Here is a 21,711-nt window from a genome sequence, read left to right as displayed (position 1 = left end):
TTATACAGTAACGCTATGAAGGGATCGGGGGTGACGCTATCATTGTATGTGTCAGGTTCCTATAAGGTGTCAGGACGTCACCGTCTATTTCTCCATGGAGGAGTGGGAGTATTTAGAAGGACACAAAGATCTGTACAAGGACGTCATGATGGAGGTTCCCCAGCCCCTCACATCACCAGGTAATAGACAGGACTAAATACACACGGCCTATAATTATCTGTATGTAAGGAATGAATGCAGTCCCTGTATGTGTCTCCTCCAGGTCTATCCAGTAAGAGGACAACACCAGAGAGATGTCCCCGTCCTCTTCTCCCACAGGACTGTAAACAAGAAGATCCCGATGTTCCTCAGGATCATCAGGTAGATGGAGAGAAGGGGCCATGAAATCTCCCTATGATGTGTAGACGGCTGTGAAGGTCTTGTGCTCAGTCTTGTTTTATCCTCCAGTATTATATGTGTTATACTTGTGTAATGAGAGCGGTGGAGATGGCAGGATTAGAGCTGATCATAGATGGGACTTCTCCATCTGTCTGTGACTTTTACAATCTTTGTTTCAGGGTGAAGATCTGCCCCATATTAATACTACAGAGACATATGTGAGGGGTGATGAGCGGAGTAAAGAGGAGATTCCTACAGATAACCGCCCAGGTGAGTAGTGACCACTAAATGCAGAGAAATCACAGGTTCTTCTTATTCAGCAGCTGCTACAATGTGGAACTAAGAAGAATGAACAAACTTTATCCTAAAAATAAGGTGTAAGAGGTTTCCCGTACATCCTAGACACGGGGAATGTGCAGTTTATGGTGGAATGTGCACATGTTCCATATTATTTATACTGATAAGTCATTGATACCTTGTATATTAGTGGATTGACTAGTGGAAGACTGGAAAAGAACACTAAAGTGGTAGCCTTGAAATGGCAATGGATTCAAAAGGAGAGTAATGCTTATATTATAATAATAATCTTTATTTCTATAGCGCCAACATATTCCGCAGCGCTTTACAATTCAGAGGTTTTTATATAAACAATCATAAGTAGCCGTTATAGAAAATACAACAATTAAAGCAAAAATAAAAGATAACCCTGTTTGTAAGAGCTTACAATCTACAATGGGGTTAGGTGGGGGTGACACAAGGTTCAAGGGCTTATTTACAATGACTGTCCAGCCATCTCGAAGAAGTGGAGCATAGATAAAGTCTGCATGAGCCGGTCACCAGCCAATCTTTGTAATACTTTTGGGTGAGATAAAGTTTGAGGGAGAATTATGTTCTGAGAAATAGTGAAGGGGATATATATGAATTTGCCCCGCCCCAGCAGTGTTTGAACCGCTCGGGTCCGGGTGTCACTACTCGTGGCTCGAGGGTCTCCGAACCCGGGGGCTCAGGGTCACTCTAATATGTAATGGGGGATTATTTACAGGGGATTAAGATTAGATAATGATGCCACCCGTGGTTTGTGGTAATGGGGAGTACCACCGCTGCCGGTGGGAGTACCCGGGGTGATGGAATTGGGGCAGCAAGATGACGTTACCCTCCACAGGAAGGGAAGGCCCCGGGACTCTGAATGATGGTGTTGCAGGGGAGCACAGGGTCGCTGGAAGCAGGGAGTGATCAGGTACAAACTCCGAAGGAAAGCCGACTCTGACAACATGGTAAACAAAGTCTCTAGGTGCCGCTGCCCTCTTGGGGGAGCTCATCCGGGTATCCGTCCCCTGCAGTACTGCCTGATTGACCATGCACAAATTTTAGTATTGTCCAAGTGGCCCGTAAGCTTAAAGCTGTCCGGGCACGGCTCTCGACTTTTTTGAGTGAAGGAGCTGTGCTCTCAGGAGCTCACGCTTGGGATTTCAGTAGGCTGCTTTGGTTGGAAAGCCCTATCCCCCTCGTTGCGTTTGTGTCCCCGATCTCTGAGCTTCGTGGGGACAGTCCTTAAAGGCCCTATCCTCCGCAGGTTAATTGCCGAGTTGCTTGAAGCTTCTCCCTGATCTAGTGTCCAGTACCTTGCCGTGCTTTCGGTCCCAGACCGGCTATTGTACTTGCTGCTGACCGTCCTCCGAGACTAAAGCGGGCTTTACACGCTGCGACATCGCTAATGCGGAGTCGTTGGGGGTCACGGAATTCGTGACGCACATCCGGCCGCATTAGCGATGCCGTTGCGTGTGACACCGATAAGCGATTTTGCATCGTTGCAAAAACGTGCAAAATCGCTAATCGGCGACACGGGGGTCCATTCTCAAATCTCGTTACTGCAGCAGTAACGAGGTTGTTCCTCGTTCCTGCGGCAGCACACATCGCTGCGTGTGACACCGCAGGAACGAGGAAGCTCCCCTTACCTGCCTCCCGGCCGCTATGAGGAAGGAAGGAGGTGGGCGGGATGTTACGTCCCGCTCAGCTCCTCCCCTCCGCTACTATTGGGCGGCGGTTCAGTGACGTCGCTGTGACGCCGCACGGACCGCCCCCTTAGAAAGGAGGCGGTTCGCCCATCACAGCGACGTCGCCGGACAGGTATGTATGTGTGACGGCTGTTGTGCGTCACGGGCAGCGATTTGCCCGTGTCGCGCAACAGATGGGGGCGGGGGTACCCACACTAGCGATATCTGGACCGATATCGCAGCGTGTAAAGTAGCCTTTAGTCTGGCACCCAGTCCTAATATCCTGCGACCGGGTGTCTGACTCCTCCGGGTCCAGACCACCGTCTGCAACCCAAACTTCTTCTCCCCGGGAGCCACACGCTCCCTCCTAGCTCCTCACTGCTCGAGGGCTACCACTCCACTGACTTGTCACCTCCCACCTCCCTGCCTGACCCCCTAGGTGGGCGGCCTTATTCCAGCTTAGCAGCCCACTGGTGTCTCTGACAGGGTGTGGTGCGAGGTGTGATTGGGATTTTTGTATTTATGGAGCCAGTACTGCAAGTTGGGAACCCAGAACCAAGAGGGGTTGCGTCCTGCACTGAGAGTAAAGATCGTGCAGTCTCCTGTGATGCCCTGACTAGTCCAGGGGTGTCACAAATTGATTTTGATTAAAGAGAGTGATGGGCCACCCTGAAAAGATGTGTTTTAGGCAGCGTCAGAAATTAACTCTACCCCAGTGAAGAGTTTGAGTTTTTTCCTAGGAGGGGATCCACTTCTCCTCTCAATAGCACTGTGTGTAATCACTTGATCCAGGCTTGTTGGTCTCCTGACACTACAAAGTTGCACCGACACCGCAGGTCACGGAGTTCCCGTTCTAGTATCCGACATCCAGCAGAATCTCTATTGCTCTGGGCAGTCTACTATCATTAAAGCAGTTCCTCCCGAATTTCCCTTGGAGGGAATATCTGAATTAAAAAATAGCTTTATTATAAAATATCTTTATTAGCGCTCCAGCAGACCGAACAGCTATTTTTTAACCCCTTCACGACAGGCCAATTTTTCGCTTTCCGTTTTTTTTTTTTCGCCATTCTTTTTCTGAGAGACGTAACTTTTTCATTTTCAGTCAATATGGTCATGTGAGGGCTCATTTTTTGCAGAACGAGCTGTACTTTTAAATGAAACCATAGGTTTTACCATATAGTGTACTGGAAAACGGCAATAAATTCCAAATGCAGAAAAATTGCAAAAAAAGTGCGATAGCACTATTGTTTTTGAGATATTTTATTCACTGTGTTCACTGTATGGTAAAACTGATGTGTGGGTGTGATGCCTCTGGTCAGTGCGAGTTCGTAGACACCAAACATGTATAGGTTTACTTTTATATAAGGGGTTAAAAAAAATTCGGACGTTTGTCTGAAAAAAGTGGCGCACGTTTTACGCCATATTCCGTGACTTGTAGTGTTCTCTTCTCATTTTTCGGGATCTATGGCTCAGTGACGGCTTATTTTTTGCGACTCGAGCTGACGTTTTTAACGGTACCATTTTTGCGCAGATGCTACGTTTTGATCGCCTGTTATTGCATTTTGCGCAAAAGTTGTGGTGACAAACGTCATTTTGGCATTTTTTTGCCGCGATGCCGTTTACTGATCAGATTAATTGATTTTTATATTTTGATAGATCGGGCGTTTCTGAACGCGACGATACCAAATGTGTGTATATTTTTTATTTTTTTAACCCTTTCGTTTTCAATGGGGCGAAAGGGGGGGGATTTGAACTTTTAGGTTTTTGGTTTTTTTTGTTAATTTTTTAAAACTTTTTTTTTTTTTTTATTTTACTAGTCTGCCTAGGGGGCTATAGCGATCAGCAATCCAATCGCTCTGCACTATCTGCTGATCACAGCTACACAGCTGTAAGCAGCAGATACGTGCACTTCCTGCTTCCCTGGCCTCCGTGGAAAGCGAATGTGAAAGTGGTTAATGTCTAGCACAGGAGTCATCACATGACCCTGTGCTACCATGACAACCACCGGAAGGCACGTGATCATGTCACGTGACTTCCGGTATCGGGCGGTAAGTAAAACTTTACCGCGATCGCGTTTATAATGGCGCTGTAACATATTGACAGCACTATTACAGGGGTTAAATGGCATGAGCAGATAATGATTCTGCTCGTGCCTAGCAGGCACACATCTCAGCTGTGAAAATCAGCTGAGATGTGCGCCGACCGTGGCATGCTGCTGCCGGCAGACTGCGGGCAGTAACGTTATGACCGCTAGGACGTAATTTTACTGCCCGCGGTCGTTAAGGGGTTAATTTAAAGGATTCAGGTATAAAGACCTGCCACAGTCTGTCACTACCCTAGGAGTGGTACCTGGTGAACACCTTGCAGTGGGTGCTTAGTTAAGACCCTCCCTTTAAAGGGTAAGCCTAGGTGCCGCATATGATCCATTGGTTCCACTACTCCCATTTGCTGCCTCTACATCGGCTGTGAACATTACAGCAATGACTGGCACGCAGCAAAATCGCCTGAGTAACAATTAGCTATATACGTGACCCTGGCTGCAGCATAAAGGATGGACTGGAGAAGGAACAGTCTAGTGAGGGGGAGGCCAATTAATAGAGAATTACAGTAATCAAGATGGGAGTGGATCAGTGCCACAGTGAGTGAGGGTTTTTGTTGTTTCCATGATGACAAAGGGGCGGATTCTAGAGATGTTCTTCAGGTGCAAGCAACAAGAGCAGGCAAAAGATTGGATATTGGAGGTGACTGAAATATCAGTGTCAAGCATAACACCCATACAGCGAGCTTGCAGCCTATGCATTATTATGATGCATGACACAAAGAAGGAGATGTCAGGTGTAGGGAGGTTAGTAGACAGAAGGAGTAGAAGAAGCTCACTTTTGGAAAGGTTGAATTTCAGATCGGGGACAGACATGATGTTGGAGACTGCGGAAGACAGTTATTGGTGTTCTGTAGTACAGCGGGGGTGAGATCAGGGGATGAGGCGCATAGCTGTGTATATTCATTTATCACATTCTTCCACTTTTTTGATCTGAAGAAAGAGACCGGCACTCCTTGTATTCTTTATGAAGACAAATTGTTTAATTGTTCCATGCATGGGCGTCACATTGTGAACTGAACAATTAATAGATTTATTTCATAAAGAATACAAGGAGTGCCGGTCTCTTTCTTCATTTGAATTGTGGATGCCTTCCATAGACCTGAGCACCATTTACCTTGAGTGCTGTCCGGAACTTTTTTCCTTTCCACTCTTTCTTTTCAACACAAGAAAACCACTTTACAAATTTACTTATCCAGTTTTTACACTTTATATAAAAGTCTTCTTCATGCATAATCTCACTGTCCCTCCGTTCTGCAGTAAAACGCATGTGGCTGTCAGGGATTGTGCCGACAGACCCTACCTAATAGTACTGACTGACAGGCTCAATTATGATTCTCCACTGAGGGTCGTACTACAAAATAGTGGTGACAGACACTCTAAAACTGATTGGCAAACTGCTAGAAACGATCCTGGTGGCCTGATATCATTATCTAGTGGCCCTTGCTCTGTGCTCTTTGGTTAGAATACCACCAACATATTAATGAATTATAGAATTTTACTACATGACTTGCAATTCTATTGAGCATTTTATATAATTTAAGAACATTACTTCCAAGTTTATATTATTGAAAAAAAAATAAACATTTTTTATTTATTATCTTAGCAGGCAACTGTGTTAGAAGATCAGAGGGACTTCTGGCATCTTCAGATTTCCAATCATATGGGGTTTGTGTGCCACAAGACACAAATGAAGAACATTATGTTATCCAAGCTGTATCCTCAGTGTTTCACAGCAAAGATCTACCATCTGATACTGTTAAACAGATCATATCTTCTGATCCATCACAGGCTATTAAGGAAAATAAAAGTAACAGAAGGGTTGTTAGAACTATAAAAGGAATGAAGATATTTTCATGTTCAGAGTGTGAGAAATATTTCTATCGTCAATCAAAACTTGTTAGACATCAGAGAACTCACACAGGGGAGAAGCCATTTATATGTTCAGAATGTGGGAAATGTTTTGCAAGGAAATCAGATCTTCTTATACATCAGAGAATTCACACAGGGGAGATGCCATTTTTATGTGTAGAGTGTGGGATATGTTTTAGAAGTAAATGTAGTCTTGTTACACATCACAGAACTCACACCGGGGAAAAGCCATTTTCATGTTCAGACTGTGGGAAATGTTATAAAAAGAAATCAAGTCTTGTTACGCATCAGCGAACTCACACAGGGGAGATGCCGTTTTCATGCTCAGACTGTGGGAAATCTTTTAATCAGAAATCAAGTCTTATGAAACATTGGAGAATTCACACAGGGGAGAAGCCATTTTCATGTTCAGACTGTGGAAATTTTTTTAAGCAGAGATCAAGTCTTCTTATACATCAGAGAACTCACACAGGGGAGAAGCCATTTTCATGTTCAGAATGTGAGAAATGTTTTGCAAGGAAATCACATCTTCTTATACATCAGAAAATTCACACAGGGGAGATGCCATTTTCATGTTCAGAATGTGGGAAATGTTTTAGAGAGAAGTTAAATCTTGTTACACATCAGAGAACTCACACAGGGGAGAAGCCATATCCATGTCCAGAATGTGGGATATGTTTTTCAGACAAATCAAATCTTGTTACACATCAGAGAACACACACAGGGGAGTTGCCATTTTCATGTTCCGAATGTGGGAAATGGTTTAAGCAGAAATCAAGTCTTGTTACACATCAGAGAACTCACACAGGGGAGAAGCCATATCCATGTCCAGAATGTGGGATATGTTTTTCAGGCAAATCAAATCTTGTTACACATCAGAGAACACACACAGGGGAGTCGCCATTTTCATGTTCCAAATGTGGGAAATGTTTTAAGCAGAAATCAAGTCTTGTTACACATCAAAGAACTCATACAGGGGAGAAGCCATTTTCATGTTCAGACTGCGCAAAATGTTTTAATCAGATAACAAGTCTAATTAGACATCGGAGAATTCACACAGGGGAGAAGCCATTTTCATGTTCAGAATGTGGGAAATGTTTTGCAAGGAAATCACATCTTCTTATACATCAGAGAATTCACACAGGGGAGATGCCATTTTCATGTTCAGAATGTGGGAAATGTTTTAGAGAGAAGTTAAATCTTGTTAAACATCAGAGAACTCACACAGGGGAGAAGCCATATCCATGTCCAGAATGTGGGATATGTTTTTCAGACAAATCAAATCTTGTTACACATCAGAGAACACACACAGGGGAGTAGCCATTTTCATGTTCCAAATGTGGGAAATATTTTAAGCAGAAATCAAGTCTTGTTACACATCTGAGAACTCATACAGGGGAGAAGCCATTTTCATGTTCAGACTGTGCAAAATGTTTTAATTAGATAGCAAGTATTATTAAACACAGAATTCACACAGGGGAGAAACCATTTTCATGTTCAGAATGTGGGAAATGTTTTGCAAGGAAATCACATCTTCTTATACATCAGAGAATTCACACAGGGGAGAAGCCATTTTCATGTTCAGAATGTGGGGAATGTTTTGTAGATAAATCACATTTGGTTAGTCATCAAAAAAGTCACAGAGGGAAGAAACCAGATCTATGCTGAGATTGTGGAAAATTCTTTTATTTCTAAACAACTCTTGTAAACATTAAAGAGATCACATAGGTGAGAAGACATTTTCGTACCCAGAATGTGGGAAATGTTTTATTTTAAAATAAAAGTCTCTTAAGTTTTGGTAAAACTGTGTTACAAATAAAGGGGAGAAGCCATATTCATGTTCTGAATTTAAGGAATGTTTTCCCCCAAATTAATACAATAATAATATTGAATCTAAATAGTTCAAATATATTCACACCTGTGCACTGAATATTTTATATTAATATATACAGTGTATGAAATACTTTTGTTCATATAGTGTATATGAATTAGATCATCTACATATTAGATCTACAGGATGCTTTTTTGGTCTCCTATTGTAAATCCATAGACATGCAGGAATGGGAGTGTGTAGAGCATTTGTGAGGTCAGACTGAACTTGTCTTTTTGTGCTGGAGCAAAGCCATGCTACAACAGAAAACAGTCTTACTCAAACCGCAAACGCAAAGTTGTAAGCATTCAATACCCAAAATATATTGGTGTGATGAATTAAGATTTCACTAAAGGGTACTTTACACGCTGCGATATCGGTCCCGATATCGCCAGCGTGGGTAACCGCCCCCATCTGTTGTGCGACACGGGCAAATCGCTGCCCGTGCCGCACAACATCGCCCAGACCCGTCACACATATTTACCTGCCCGGCGACGTCGCTGTGACCGGCGAACCGCCTCCTTTCTAAGGGGGCGGTCCGTGCGGCGTCACAGCGACGTCACTGAGCGGCCGCCCAATAGCAGCGGAGGGGCGGAGCTGAGTGGGACGTAACATCCCGCCCACCTCCTTCCTTCCGCATAGCGGCCGGGAGGCAGGTAAGGTGAGCTTCCTTGTTCCTGCGGTATCACACGGAGCGATGTGTGCTGCCGCAGGAACGAGAAACAACCTCGTTACTGCTGCAGTAACGATTTTTGAGAATGGACCCCCATGTCACCGATGAGCGATTTTGCACGTTTTTGCAACAATGCAAAATCGCTCATCAGTGTCACACGCAACGGCATCGCTAATGCGGCCGGATGTGCGTCACCAATTCCGTGACCCCAACGAGTTTGCATTAGCGATGTCGTAGCGTATAAAGCCCCCTTTACTTGGAACTATGGGGTCGATGTAAACCCCTGAAAAGCAGCCGCATAGCATTATATCTATTGCACCAATCTTTACAGTTGGCACACGCCTGCCAGGCAGGTAACATTATCCTACCTGACAACCTATACCATGACACTATGGGCACACTGTTTTTACACAGAAACCCCCAAAGTCCCAAAGGTAGTTTGTACATTGCAGTTATTGAGTCAGATTATACCTATTTCTAAAATCACACTTTATTAGAATAACTTCTTTAAAATCACAAACTCAACAAAAACTACATATAAATACATAAACACCATGTAGTGGCTGTCAAGTGTCAATATTCCCAGAAAATATTGTCAAAAAAAATCAAAAGAATATTAGAAAAAATTATCAGAAACAAATTATATATATATACCACAGAGAGGAGAGGAGACCTTCAGGTGACTTTACAGAGTAACCGGGGTATCCCCAGATGACTAAAGGGATATATGGGTATGCTTCTGTTCCTTATCCCTAGGGCTGTTTGTCTGCCTGTCAATGGAGTACACCCTTATTTTTACGGTGCCCCCATTCCTCGACGGCTTTCCCTTTTCTGTCCCTTTGTGGGTATACAATAATTCAAAAAAGTTTTTGATTGACGGTTAGTCCTCTTCCTCCTGTTTCCTGGTGGTGACAGTCCACTAAATAAACATCTTAGGTGTAATCACTTATACCCCAGAATAATCGTATAGTCAGGATCAATTACAATTAATTTCTTAACTGTCCCTAGATCTGTACCCTTCTTATCAATGGAGTACATTCTAATTTACACAATGCCCCCATTCCTCGGCGGCTGTCCCTCATTGATTTGCTGCACCAGAGGTACGGGACGCATGCGTGCCGCTACAGCGAGCGTCTCCATGGGGAAGATGTATGGAAATTAATTTAATATTTTTTCTGAATCTAAAATTAAGGGGTCCTTTGTTAGGATCCCATTAAGAATAAATTGTAACTCTGATAAAAACTTATCTCTAGGTGGCTATTATGCCCAGCTTTTGAATCTCCTGAGGAACTCTGTCTATGATGGAGATGGAGGGAAACGCGTCGAGTTTCAAATGTGTCTACTGATTGATATGGGAGACAATCTAAGACCCCGGAAAACCATCAGATAAGTCAGCTGATGAAAATCATTTTGGTCCCGTACCTCTGGTTTATGTTGCATCATTGTTTAAGGCAGCAAATCAATGAGGGACAGCCGCCGAGGAATGGGGGCATTGTGGAAATTAGAATGTACTCCATTGATAAGAAGGGTACAGATCTAGGGACAGTTAAGAAATGAATTGTAATTGATCCTGACTATACGATTATTCTGGGGTATAAGTGAGTACACCTAAGATGTTTATTTAGTGGACTGTCACCACCCAGAAACAGGAGGAAGAGGACTAATCTTCAATCAAAAACTTTTTTGAATTATTGTATACCCACAAAGGGACAGAAAAGGGAAAGCCGTCGAGGAATGGGGGCACCGTAAAAATAAGGGTGTACTCCATTGACAGGCAGACAAACAGCCCTAGGGATAAGGAACAGAAGCATACCCATATATCCCTTTAGTCATCTGGGGATACCCCGGTTACTCTGTAAAGTCACCTGAAGGTCTCCTCCTCTCCGTGGTACATATATATATATAAATTTTTTTCCGATTTTTTTTTTTTTTTTTTTTTTTTTTTTACAATATTTTCTGGGAATATTGACACTTGACGGCCACTACATGGTGTTTATGTATTTATATGTAGTTTTTGTTGAGTTTGTGATTTTAAAGAAGTTATTCTAATAAAGTGTGATTTTAGAAATAGGTATAATCTGTCACTAAAAAAGTTTTTCTATATACCTGTAAAAAACATTTAATCCTTCTGAATACCCAGTTATTGAGTCAGCAGAACTGGTGTACGTTTCTGGAGCAATTTACACCACTCAAGTGGTTTCAATGTTGGTAGATTTGTTGGGTCGGCTATTCCACGCCCTCTGCGACCCCAGACAACCCAGTTTACTCCACTTCGGACAAAAGACAACATTTTGTATGACTTAAGTTGTGCAAAAAAAAATTGCAACTTTTCTAACATTTTTTTTTACTGAATTTTGGTGAAAACATCTTGATGAATCAGGACCTTTTGTTGCCTTGGCCCGGATGCATGACAATACATTGACCCTATTAATCTTCATTTTTCTCATTGCAAGCCTCCCTCCTCCCTAAGTCTTTCTGTAAAGATTACTTATAGTAATGTTATGTTATCCTCCACTGTTGATTACTTTGCAGAGCTTAGTATCATTTGCAAATGTTGAAATCTATTCTGTATGACCTCACAAAGGACTTTAATAAACATTTTAAAAAGAAGAGGGTCCAATACTGACCCATGTAATAAACCAGTGTTAATTATGCCCAATCAGCATGTGTACCACCCTCTGTCTCCTACCATTGAGCCAGTTGTTATCTGGTCTAAAAACCTATTAGTAATCATTACTTAGCATTTATCTTTTTTTTTTAAACATCTTTTTTTTTTTTAATTTTTAAACATAACAAAATTAAACAGTCAATTCCATGGTCAAATAGTAAACATCAGCATACACGAGATTGATTTGTTCGTCAATGCAACTGTAAACCTAGCAAAAGAAGAAAAAATAAAAGGTAGTATCACAAACAAAGAATAGCAATGTGAGTGTGAACCCTTCCACAATTATGTTCTTGCTATGGTGTCGACTACCATCTCCATATGGGACATGCTAAGTGTCTAATGATGGTCCCAAAACCCCCAACGTCCCTCCCAGGTCTTCCAGACAATGCCATTCTGTATAGTGGAAAGGGCTAATTATTTTCAGGATTTCCTGAGGACTATAAAGAAAACCAATGATTTTTTTCCACAGCGGAAAAACTTTTCCTGCTGACTTTTCTTTACTCCTTTCTGCTTCTATCAGTTCCAGTCCCAATAGATGTTTCATTTGAGATATTATTGCTCCCATTGATGGAGTGTTTGGTTTAAGCCACTCACTAAACAAAGCCCGAAGAGCCACCACTAAAAATGTGTGGATGTTTCTAGGAATGTTTACTTTGTCTACCATACTCTAAGATTCAGATTCGGGGTGGGGGCGTAATTGGTGGAAGAGCAGAGCCTGTGGTGTTTGTGGAAGTTTCGGTCCCCAACATGCTTGAATCTGGTCCCTTACTCGCTTACAATATGTTGTTACTTCTGTGCACTCCCACACCCCATGCCACAGATTCGTAAACGGCACCCCACACTTAGGACACGCTGTAATCCGGCCAGGGCAGCTATGGGAAGGCGGGATGTTAAAGCCATACAGCGCTGTGTGCATGAGCTTGAAATAAGTCTCCCTCCATCACTCACACAAGATGGATTTTCTCACCCGTTCCCACCCTTGTATTATTGTCTTCGCTGTCTCCTCATCTCCTGTCCCCCTCTCCCATGTTCTGAACATTTTGCTCTGTTTTAATTTAACAAGTGTGTGCATCATGGGACTGTACAATGAGGTGATACTCGCCATTTGGGTGCACGGGCCTATACTGTCATCTAAGGCATGAGAGACAGATTCTGGACTGACAAAAAGAATGACGCTGCAGGACCGGCATGAAATGTTTCCCGTGTATCTTGAATTTGTCCATAATTTCTTGTGGAGACATCCACGGTTTTTCCTCCCAGTACATAATGGACCCCGCTGTCTGCAACTAATCACAGCTCTGATCAATGACCCTCTTAATTTCAGCTTCTTGGGTGAAATCGGGGTGACCAAATATTGGGATATGTTTGGAAACCAGAAAGGGAAGCTGAAAGGCCTTTCTCACTACCTTCCAACATATTATGGTGTCCCTTAGGAAAAAGGAGGATCTCACTATCAGTGGCAGTTTAGCTTGTCTAGTGTGGATAAGAGTGGTCAGATCCCAAGGGGCGGCTAACTGTCGTTATAGATGGGTATTTGAGTAGCAACTAGTGTCATGTATCCAGTCCACTACATGTCTAAATAAGGAGGCGATTTTATAAGCACGTATATTTGGAAAATTAACCCCGCCTTCACTTCTCAGTAGCATCAGTTTTTCTAGTGCAATTCTGGGTCTTTTACCTGTCCAAATAAAATGTGTAAAGGCCTTCTTCAGTCTAGTTATGTCTAAATGTTTTAAAATCAAGGGCAGGGTTTGCAAGGGGTATAGGAGCCTGGCAAAGCTAACCATTTTAACCAGGTGACATCTACCCAAAAGAGATATTGGTAAGTGATGCCACCGTTGTAGTTCCCCCAATATTTTACCTATAAAGGGGGTGTAGTTAAGTGAATAGAGTTGATCTGGTCTCCTCCCTATCTTTATCCGCAAATACGTTATGTATGACTTTGAGACACGTAGGTCCAAACCTAGCTTGATCCATTGCTCCTGAGGTACCGTATTTTTCGGACCATAAGACGCACTTTTTTCCCCCCAAATGTTGGGGGAAAGTGGGGGGTGCGTCTTATGGTCTGAATGTGGCTGCGGGGAATGTGGGTGCTGCAGTGGAGCGGGTCATCGGGGGCACGAGCAGGCTGTAGCAGCCTGCCGTGACCACGTGGACCCGCTCATTTAATATGCACGCCCATCCCCCGCCCATCATCCCTCAGCGCTGAAGCCGGCGCTGACAGGTGGGCGGGATGATGGGCGGGGGATAAACAGCCGGCTCGCATGATCACCCCTGGCAACTACGGCATGGAGTGATCATGTGCGGCTGTATTCACTGCTCCCCGCGCGTCATCATCAGCGCGGGGAGCAGTGAATCAGTGAGTGTACAGTACTCGCTGTTCCCTGCAGCATCGCTCGTCCTCCCGTCTGTGTCAGCGGCAGCGCCGCTGATTGGAGCCGTCCCCATTACCCTGCTGGATCGCGATCATCTCCTGTGTTTGTGCCGGCAGCTGAGTGGAGACTAGCGGCCGCACAGCGATGACGTCATCGCTGTGCGCACGTGTCCACACGCAGCGGCCGGTACACTGGCACAGACACAGGAGATGATCGCGATCCAGCAGGGTAATGGGGACGGCTCCAATCAGCGGCGCTGCCGCTGACACAGACGGAAGGACGAGCGATGCTGCAGGGAGTGAGGTAAAGTGAGGTGAGTATGAACGTTTATTTTTTTTATGTGCCACAGGATGCGGCCATACACCAGGATGGGGGCATATTATGAGCCGGATGGGGGCATATTATGAGCCAGATGGGGGCATATTATGAGCAGGATGGGGGCATATGATGAGCCGGATGGGGGCATATGATGAGCCGGATGGGGGCATATGATGAGCCAGATGGGGGCATATTATGAGCCAGATGGGGGCATATTATGAGCAGGATGGGGGCATATGATGAGCCAGATGGGGGCATATGATGAGCCGGATGGGGGCATATTATGAGCCGGATGGGGGCATATTATGAGCCGGATCAGGGCATATTATGAGCAGGATGGGGGCATATTATGAGCCGGATGGGGCCATATGCCATGATGGGTTATATAGCAGGATGCGGCCACATGCCAGTATATAGCAGGATGCGGCCATATGGCAGGATTACGGTGTATAGCGGATGAGGGACATATACTGTATATACCAGGCAGGGAGGATCATTACCAGGATGCGGCACCTTAGTAGAGAATTTGGGGACATTACCCCCATAACAGTGTCAGCAGCAGATCCTCGCCCCATGACAGTGTGTCATGACCACATTTTTTGCTTAAAATTTTATTTTCCTATTTTCCTCCTCTAAAACCAGGGTGCGTCTTATAGTCTGGTGCGTCTTATAGTCCGAAAAATACGGTATTTTGTCTCCCTAATTTTAGAAGTTCACTTATGTTGATGTTAATCCTGTACCCCGAATATTCACTGAATTTGTGAATAAAGTCAAAGATCCTCCTCAGCTGCTCTAGTGGTCTTGACAAAAAAAGTATGACGTCATCCGCAAATAGAGCAATCTTAACTTTACCTTTGCCTACTCTGATTCCGTCAAATAGATCTGACTCCTCCATAAATCTAGCAAAGGGTTCCATGGCCAGGTTGAACAGCAATGGTGACATTGGACATCCCTGTCTAGTCCCCTTGTGGAAGTGAAAAGAATCAGAGAGGAATCCTGGTGTGTGTACTCTAGCTGTAGAACTATTGTAGACCCCATCCAAAAATGTTCTAAATTTGCCTTTTAAATTGAACGAGTCCAACATTGCCCCCAGCCACTCCCAACTAACGTTATCAAATGCTTTCTCTGCATCAAGAGCTAGGAGGGCTGGTCTGTCTCCTAAATGCTGCTGTCGTCCTACCTCGTCCAGCACTGTCAAGATTTTTCTTATGTTTTTAACTACAGCTCTTCCCTTAACAAATCCTTCACCAGTTGGGGAAGCACCATTGCTAAGCGGTCAGCCATTATTTTGGATATAATCTTTTGGTCTAAGTCAATAAGCATAATAGGTCTATAGGAACTAACCTTGCTTTGGAATTACTTTGATATACGTCTCCTTGGATCTACCTGGAATATGTCCTGTTGTCAAAATGTTGTTGTAGTAAGTAGTCAATACTGGGGAAACCTGTTCCTTGAGTGCTTTGTAAAATTCCCCACTATACTCATCAGGACCGGGTGCCTTTCCATTTTGAAGATGACTTATAGTTTGCTTCACCTCTTCTTCCGTTATGTCTGCATTAATTACATCCTGTTGCTCCTGCGTGAGTTTAGGGAGAAATAAGCTTTGGAGGAAGGCTCTACCCTCTGTCGTATTTGTGTGTGAGAGTTTGTATAGATGTTTATAAAAGTTTTGTACAGTGGAATTTATTTTTTTGGGATCAGAGGTTACCTTTCCTTGTCTATCTTTTATTCTGACTATGGGTGATACTTGTAAACTTCCCTTTGCCAATTTCGCCAGAAGCTTACCCGCTGTGTTGCCATATCTATGCAATTCGACCTCTTGCCTAGATCTATACACCTGCTCCCTGCTGTCTATACACGTCTCAAATTCTTGTTTGGTCAGTTTCCAATGTTCTCTGTTTTGAGTTGTGAGGTTCTGCAGGAACTCTGTATAGGCATGTCTGAGTTTTGCACTCGATTCAGAATACCCCTCTTTCACTTTTTTCTTAAGGAAAGAGACGTACATTCAAATTCTGCCTCTCAGCACCTGTCAGGGCCAGGTGGACGGGCAGACCCAGGAGGTGGATCCACTGGGCCGAACTCCTAGATGGTGGTAAGGGGTCCGGTAGCTGGAGCACTATAGGCAGCAGAACAGTCCGTGCACACGAGTATAACGGAGAAGTCCCTGGGACCACGGAGTCACTGATGGTAGTCCGGGTGACGCAGCTCAGGTTCGGAAGCCGAGAAGATGTCAGGCGGGGTCCGGAACCTTTGGAGCGAGATGACGGGTCACCGCAGGGATCCGAGATGGTACGGACTGTCAGGATGGCAGATGGACAGCGTTCGGGGTTCGGGATTCGGCAGGACCGGATGGCGAGGCAGGCACGGCTCTACAAGAGAGATAGGTGAGTATATCACAGAGACACCAGGAGACCTGACTCCTAGCTTAAGAAACACGAAGATCAGGCCCCGCCCCCTTGGACATTAAACCCCTTTATACCCTGTACCTGTTTGCATCATTTCCTGTTAATGGACGCTGGCCCTTTAAGAAAGGGTCAATGACCGCGCGCGCGCCCTAATGCGCATGCGCGCGGCCCGAGTGCCAGAAGCCAGTGCAGGAAGCTGCGAGGAGGAAGCAGCAGGGCCGGGCTGGGGCTGAGAAGCCGACGGGCGCCGGGAGCGGGGACCAGGACGCCGGGGACGCGCCGGCAATGGATGCTGGAGAGCGGGGAGCGGCGGTGACCGGACCGAGGAACCGGGAAGCGAGGCAGGGGAGCCGGGGAGCGTGACAGGTGAGCCGGAGGGCAGCGCAGGGGACCCGGGGAGCGCGACAGTACCCCCCCCCACGCCCCTCTCCCCGCAACCGGGACAGGAAGGCACGGATCAGCGGAGTACCCACATTCTCCCGGGGCTCCCAGGACCTATCCTCAGGACCATACCCTGCCCAGTCCACCAGGAAGAACTGTCGACCCCGTACGGTCTTCATGGCCACGATATCCCTTACCGCATAGATGTCGTCATCGGCAATAGGAGGAGGAGCCGAACTGGCAGCAGCGGAGAAGGGACCAAGGACAACCGGCTTGAGCAGGGAGACGTGGAAGGAATTGGGTATCCTCATCGTGGCCGGGAGCTGTAGCTTGTAAGAGACCTTATTGATCTTGTGGAGGACTTTAAACGGCCCGATGTAGCGAGGACCCAGCTTGTAGGATGGTATCTTCAATCGGACGTACTTAGAAGCAAGCCAGACTAGATCTCCAGGAGAGAAACACGGAGGGTCCAGACTTCTCTTGTCTGCGTGTCTCTTCATCCGCAGGGAAGCACGCCCAAGGGACGCCTTGACAGAGTCCCAAATGGTTGCAAAGTCACGGGCTACAGGATCAGCAGCAGGGACATCCGAAGAAGGGGATACAGGCAATGGGACGGAGGGCTGAAGTCCGTAAACGACATGGAAGGGAGAGCTGGAGGACGACTCACTGATGTGGTGGTTATGGGAGAATTCAGCCCAAGGAAGAAGCGTGGACCAGTCGTCATGATGGGCGTTGACATAGTGACGTAAGAAGGAGGTCAAGATTTGATTGACCCTCTCCACTTGGCCATTAGACTGAGGATGGTAGGCAGAAGAAAAGTCCAGAGTCATTCCCAGATGTTTGCAGAGCGCCCTCCAGAAGCGGGAGGTGAACTGAGTTCCTCTGTCGGATACGATGTGTGATGGAAAGCCATGCAAGCGGAAGATGTGATGTATATAGACGTCCGCGAGTTCCTGAGCAGAGGGTAGTCCAGCCATAGGGACGAAATGAGCCATTTTAGAGAACCGATCCACCACGACCCATATGACTGTGTGTCCGGAGGACAATGGCAAGTCCGTAATAAAGTCCATCGCTATGTGTTGCCACGGAACTGAGGGTATCGGCAGAGGCAGAAGACGGCCATATGGCAGGTGTTTGGGCGTCTTGTTCCTGGCACAAGAGGAGCAGGCAGAGACAAAAGCAGCGACGTCCGTGCGAAGGCATGGCCACCAGTAATGACGTACAATCGCACCCCATGTTCTCTTCTGGCCAGCATGACCGGCTGTTTTCGAGGCATGACCCCAGTGTAACACTTTTTGCCTGTCAGTCTCAGAGACATAGGTCTTCCCGGGCGGTATCTGGGCGAGGGTGACAGGGGCCACCGGAATGATTTTGCTAGGACAGATGATGGGTTGGGTAGTCTCCTCCTCCTGCTCCATGGGCATGAAAGACCTGGACAAGGCATCAGCGCGTACATTCTTGTCCGCGGGTCGGAAATGGAGCTGGAAATCAAACCTGGCAAAGAATAAGGACCACCTGGCTTGCCGTGGGTTCAGTCGCTGAGCGGACCGCAGGTATTCCAGGTTCTTGTGGTCCGTGTAAATAATCACAGGGTACACTGCTCCTTCCAGAAGGTAGCGCCATTCCTCCAGAACCAGTTTGACTGCCAATAGCTCTTGGTCACCGATGGTGTTGTTGCGTTCAGGCGCTGAGAAGCTCTTGGAGAAGAATCCGCAAGTCACCATCTTCCCGGAGGAGGACTTCTGCATGAGCACTGCTCCGGCTCCCGAGGTGGAGGCATCCACCTCCAAGGTGAACTGGCGGTTTAACTCCGGACGGTGGAGTACAGGAGAGGAGGCAAATGCCCGCTTCAGAGAGCCAAACGCGGCGTCGGCCGCAGGTGACCAGTCCTTTGGATTAGCCTCCTTCTTGGTCAAAGCGGAGAGAGGAGCAGTCAGAGCAGAGAAGTGAGGGATGAACTGGCGGTAGTAGTTGGCGAATCCCAGGAAGCGTTGGATTGCCTTCAGTCCAGAAGGAGGAGGCCAGTTGAGAATGGAGGAGACCTTCTTTGGATCCATCTGCAGTCCGGTATCAGAGATGATGTACCCCAGGAAGGGGAGAGAAGACTGCTCAAAGACACACTTCTCGTACTTGGCGTACAGACGATTCTCTCTCAGTCTCTGTAGAACCAGCTGTACGTTCTCTCTGTGGGTCTGGAGGTCCGGAGAGAAGACAAGGATGTCATCCAGATACACTACCACACAGACGTAGAGAAGGTCCCGGAAAACGTCGTTCACCAGTTCTTGAAAGACGGCTGGGGCGTTACACAGGCCGAAGGGCATCACGCAGTATTCATAGTGCCCATCGCGAGTATTGAACGCGGTCTTCCATTCGTCCCCAGAGCGGATGCGTACCAGATTGTAAGCACCCCGAAGATCCAGCTTGGTGAACACACAAGCTCCTCTAAGCCGGTCAAACAATTCGGGGATGAGCGGCAGAGGGTACTTGTTTTTTACGGTGATTTGATTCAATCCCCGGTAGTCTATGCATGGGCGTAAGTCACCCTCTTTCTTCTTGACGAAGAAGAAGCCTGCTCCAGCAGGAGAGGAGGATCTCCGAATGAATCCCCTTGCCAGGCTCTCTGTGATGTAAGTAGACATGGCCCTTGTTTCGGCTGGAGACAATGGATATATCCGTCCTCGAGGTGGTGTTGTTCCTGGGAGCAGGTCGATGGCACAATCGTAAGGACGATGTGGCGGAAGTACCTCAGATTCCTTTTTATCAAAGACGTCTGCGAAGGACCAATAGGCCGAGGGCAGTCCCGGTAGGTTCTCTGGAACCGGAGGTCGTCGGATGGGTTGTATGGTCTTCAGACACTTCTCATGGCACGAAGAGCCCCATCGGGTGATTTCGCCAGTGCCCCAGCTGACTGATGGTTCGTGTGTCCGCAACCAGGGAAGTCCCAGCAGGATTTGATGGGACATGTGTGGAAGGACGTAGAGAGCGATGTTCTCGGTGTGCAGGGCACCGATACGCAGTTCGACCGGCCTGGTGATCCAGGAGATGGTGTCAGAGAGGGGTCTCCCATCCACAGAGGCAATCACTAGGGGCTTGTCGAGTGGAGTAACAGGCACCTGGTACTTGTCCACCGTGGCCTGCTGGATGAAATTGCCTGCTGCCCCGGAATCAAGGTATGCCTCAGCCGTGAACCGCGTCTCTCCCGTTGTCACTTGCACAGTCCACGTAACCGGGTCTGAGAGAGTCCCAGCACCTAGGGTGGCCTCTCCTACCAACCCTAGGCTTTGGAGTTTCCCGGCCTCTCTGGACAGGAGCGTAGCAGGTGTGTGCCCTCTCCGCAGTAAAAGCAGAGACCCTTGGCGAGCCGCTCTGCTCGACGTTGTTCAGACTGCCGCACTCGGTCGATCTGCATGGGCTCGTGGACGGGGGCCCCAGCTGTCGATGACTGAAGTACAGAGGGCTTCTGTGGAGGAGAGGAATGCCGTAGCGGACGTCTCTCACGGGACACTTCCTTGGATCGCTCCTGAAAGCGAATGTCCACTCGAGTCGCTAGGGCAATCAGGGCATCCAGGGTGGTCGGTACGTCACGACCCGCCAGCTCATCTTTAATTCGCCCCGAGAGTCCTTCCCAGAAGGCGGCGGTTAGGGCCTCGTTGTTCCAGCCGAGTTCCGAAGCCAGGGTGCGAAACCGGATTGCGTATTGACCCACCGTCAGAGTCCCCTGACGTAACCGGAGAAGAGACGAAGCAGACGCGGAGGCGCGTCCGGGCTCATCAAAGGTGCCACGGAATGCCTGCAGGAACTCTTGGATGTTCGTGGTCACAGGATCCCCCTTCTCCCACAAGGGGTTCATCCACGCCAGTGCCTCACCCTCTAGATGGGACATGATGAAGGCGACCTTGGCTTGGTCGGAGGCAAACAAATGCGGCAGCTGCGTGAAATGGAGGGAGCATTGGTTTAAGAATCCCCTGCAGGTCTTGGGGTCTCCGGCGTACCGGGGTGGTGAGGCCAAACGAAGTCTGGAAGTAACTGAAGAAGTCGCCACGGGAGCTGGAGCCGTGGATTGACTAGTGGAAGCCCGGGATGTTGAAGACGTAACTGCTGCTTGTAGCGTGTTCAGGCGGGCGTCCACAGAAGACATGAATTGCAGCATGCGGGTCTGAGTCTCACGCTGGCGTTGGAGTTCCTCCTGTACGGCTGCTAGTGCTGCAGCGGGATCCATGGCCTGATCTTACTGTCAGGGCCAGGTGGACGGGCAGACCCAGGAGGTGGATCCACTGGGCCGAACTCCTAGATGGTGGTAAGGGGTCCGGTAGCTGGAGCACTATAGGCAGCAGAACAGTCCGTGCACACGAGTATAACGGAGAAGTCCCTGGGACCACGGAGTCACTGATGGTAGTCCGGGTGACGCAGCTCAGGTTCGGAAGCCGAGAAGATGTCAGGCGGGGTCCGGAACCTTTGGAGCGAGATGACGGGTCACCGCAGGGATCCGAGATGGTACGGACTGTCAGGATGGCAGATGGACAGCGTTCGGGGTTCGGGATTCGGCAGGACCGGATGGCGAGGCAGGCACGGCTCTACAAGAGAGATAGGTGAGTATATCACAGAGACACCAGGAGACCTGACTCCTAGCTTAAGAAACACGAAGATCAGGCCCCGCCCCCTTGGACATTAAACCCCTT

General features: G+C 47.2%; 1 pseudogene; it reads left to right on the top strand.

The window, feature by feature from the left end:
- Nucleotides 1-264: 264 nt before the first annotated feature.
- The window catches only part of LOC142313035 (uncharacterized), an 88,569-nt pseudogene continuing 67,122 nt past the window's right edge, over nt 265-21,711 (top strand).

The sequence above is a fragment of the Anomaloglossus baeobatrachus genome, chromosome 5, assembly GCF_048569485.1.
Source record: "Anomaloglossus baeobatrachus isolate aAnoBae1 chromosome 5, aAnoBae1.hap1, whole genome shotgun sequence".
NCBI classification, from domain to species: domain Eukaryota; kingdom Metazoa; phylum Chordata; class Amphibia; order Anura; family Aromobatidae; genus Anomaloglossus; species Anomaloglossus baeobatrachus.
This window is presented reverse-complemented; position numbering and strand designations above follow the sequence as displayed.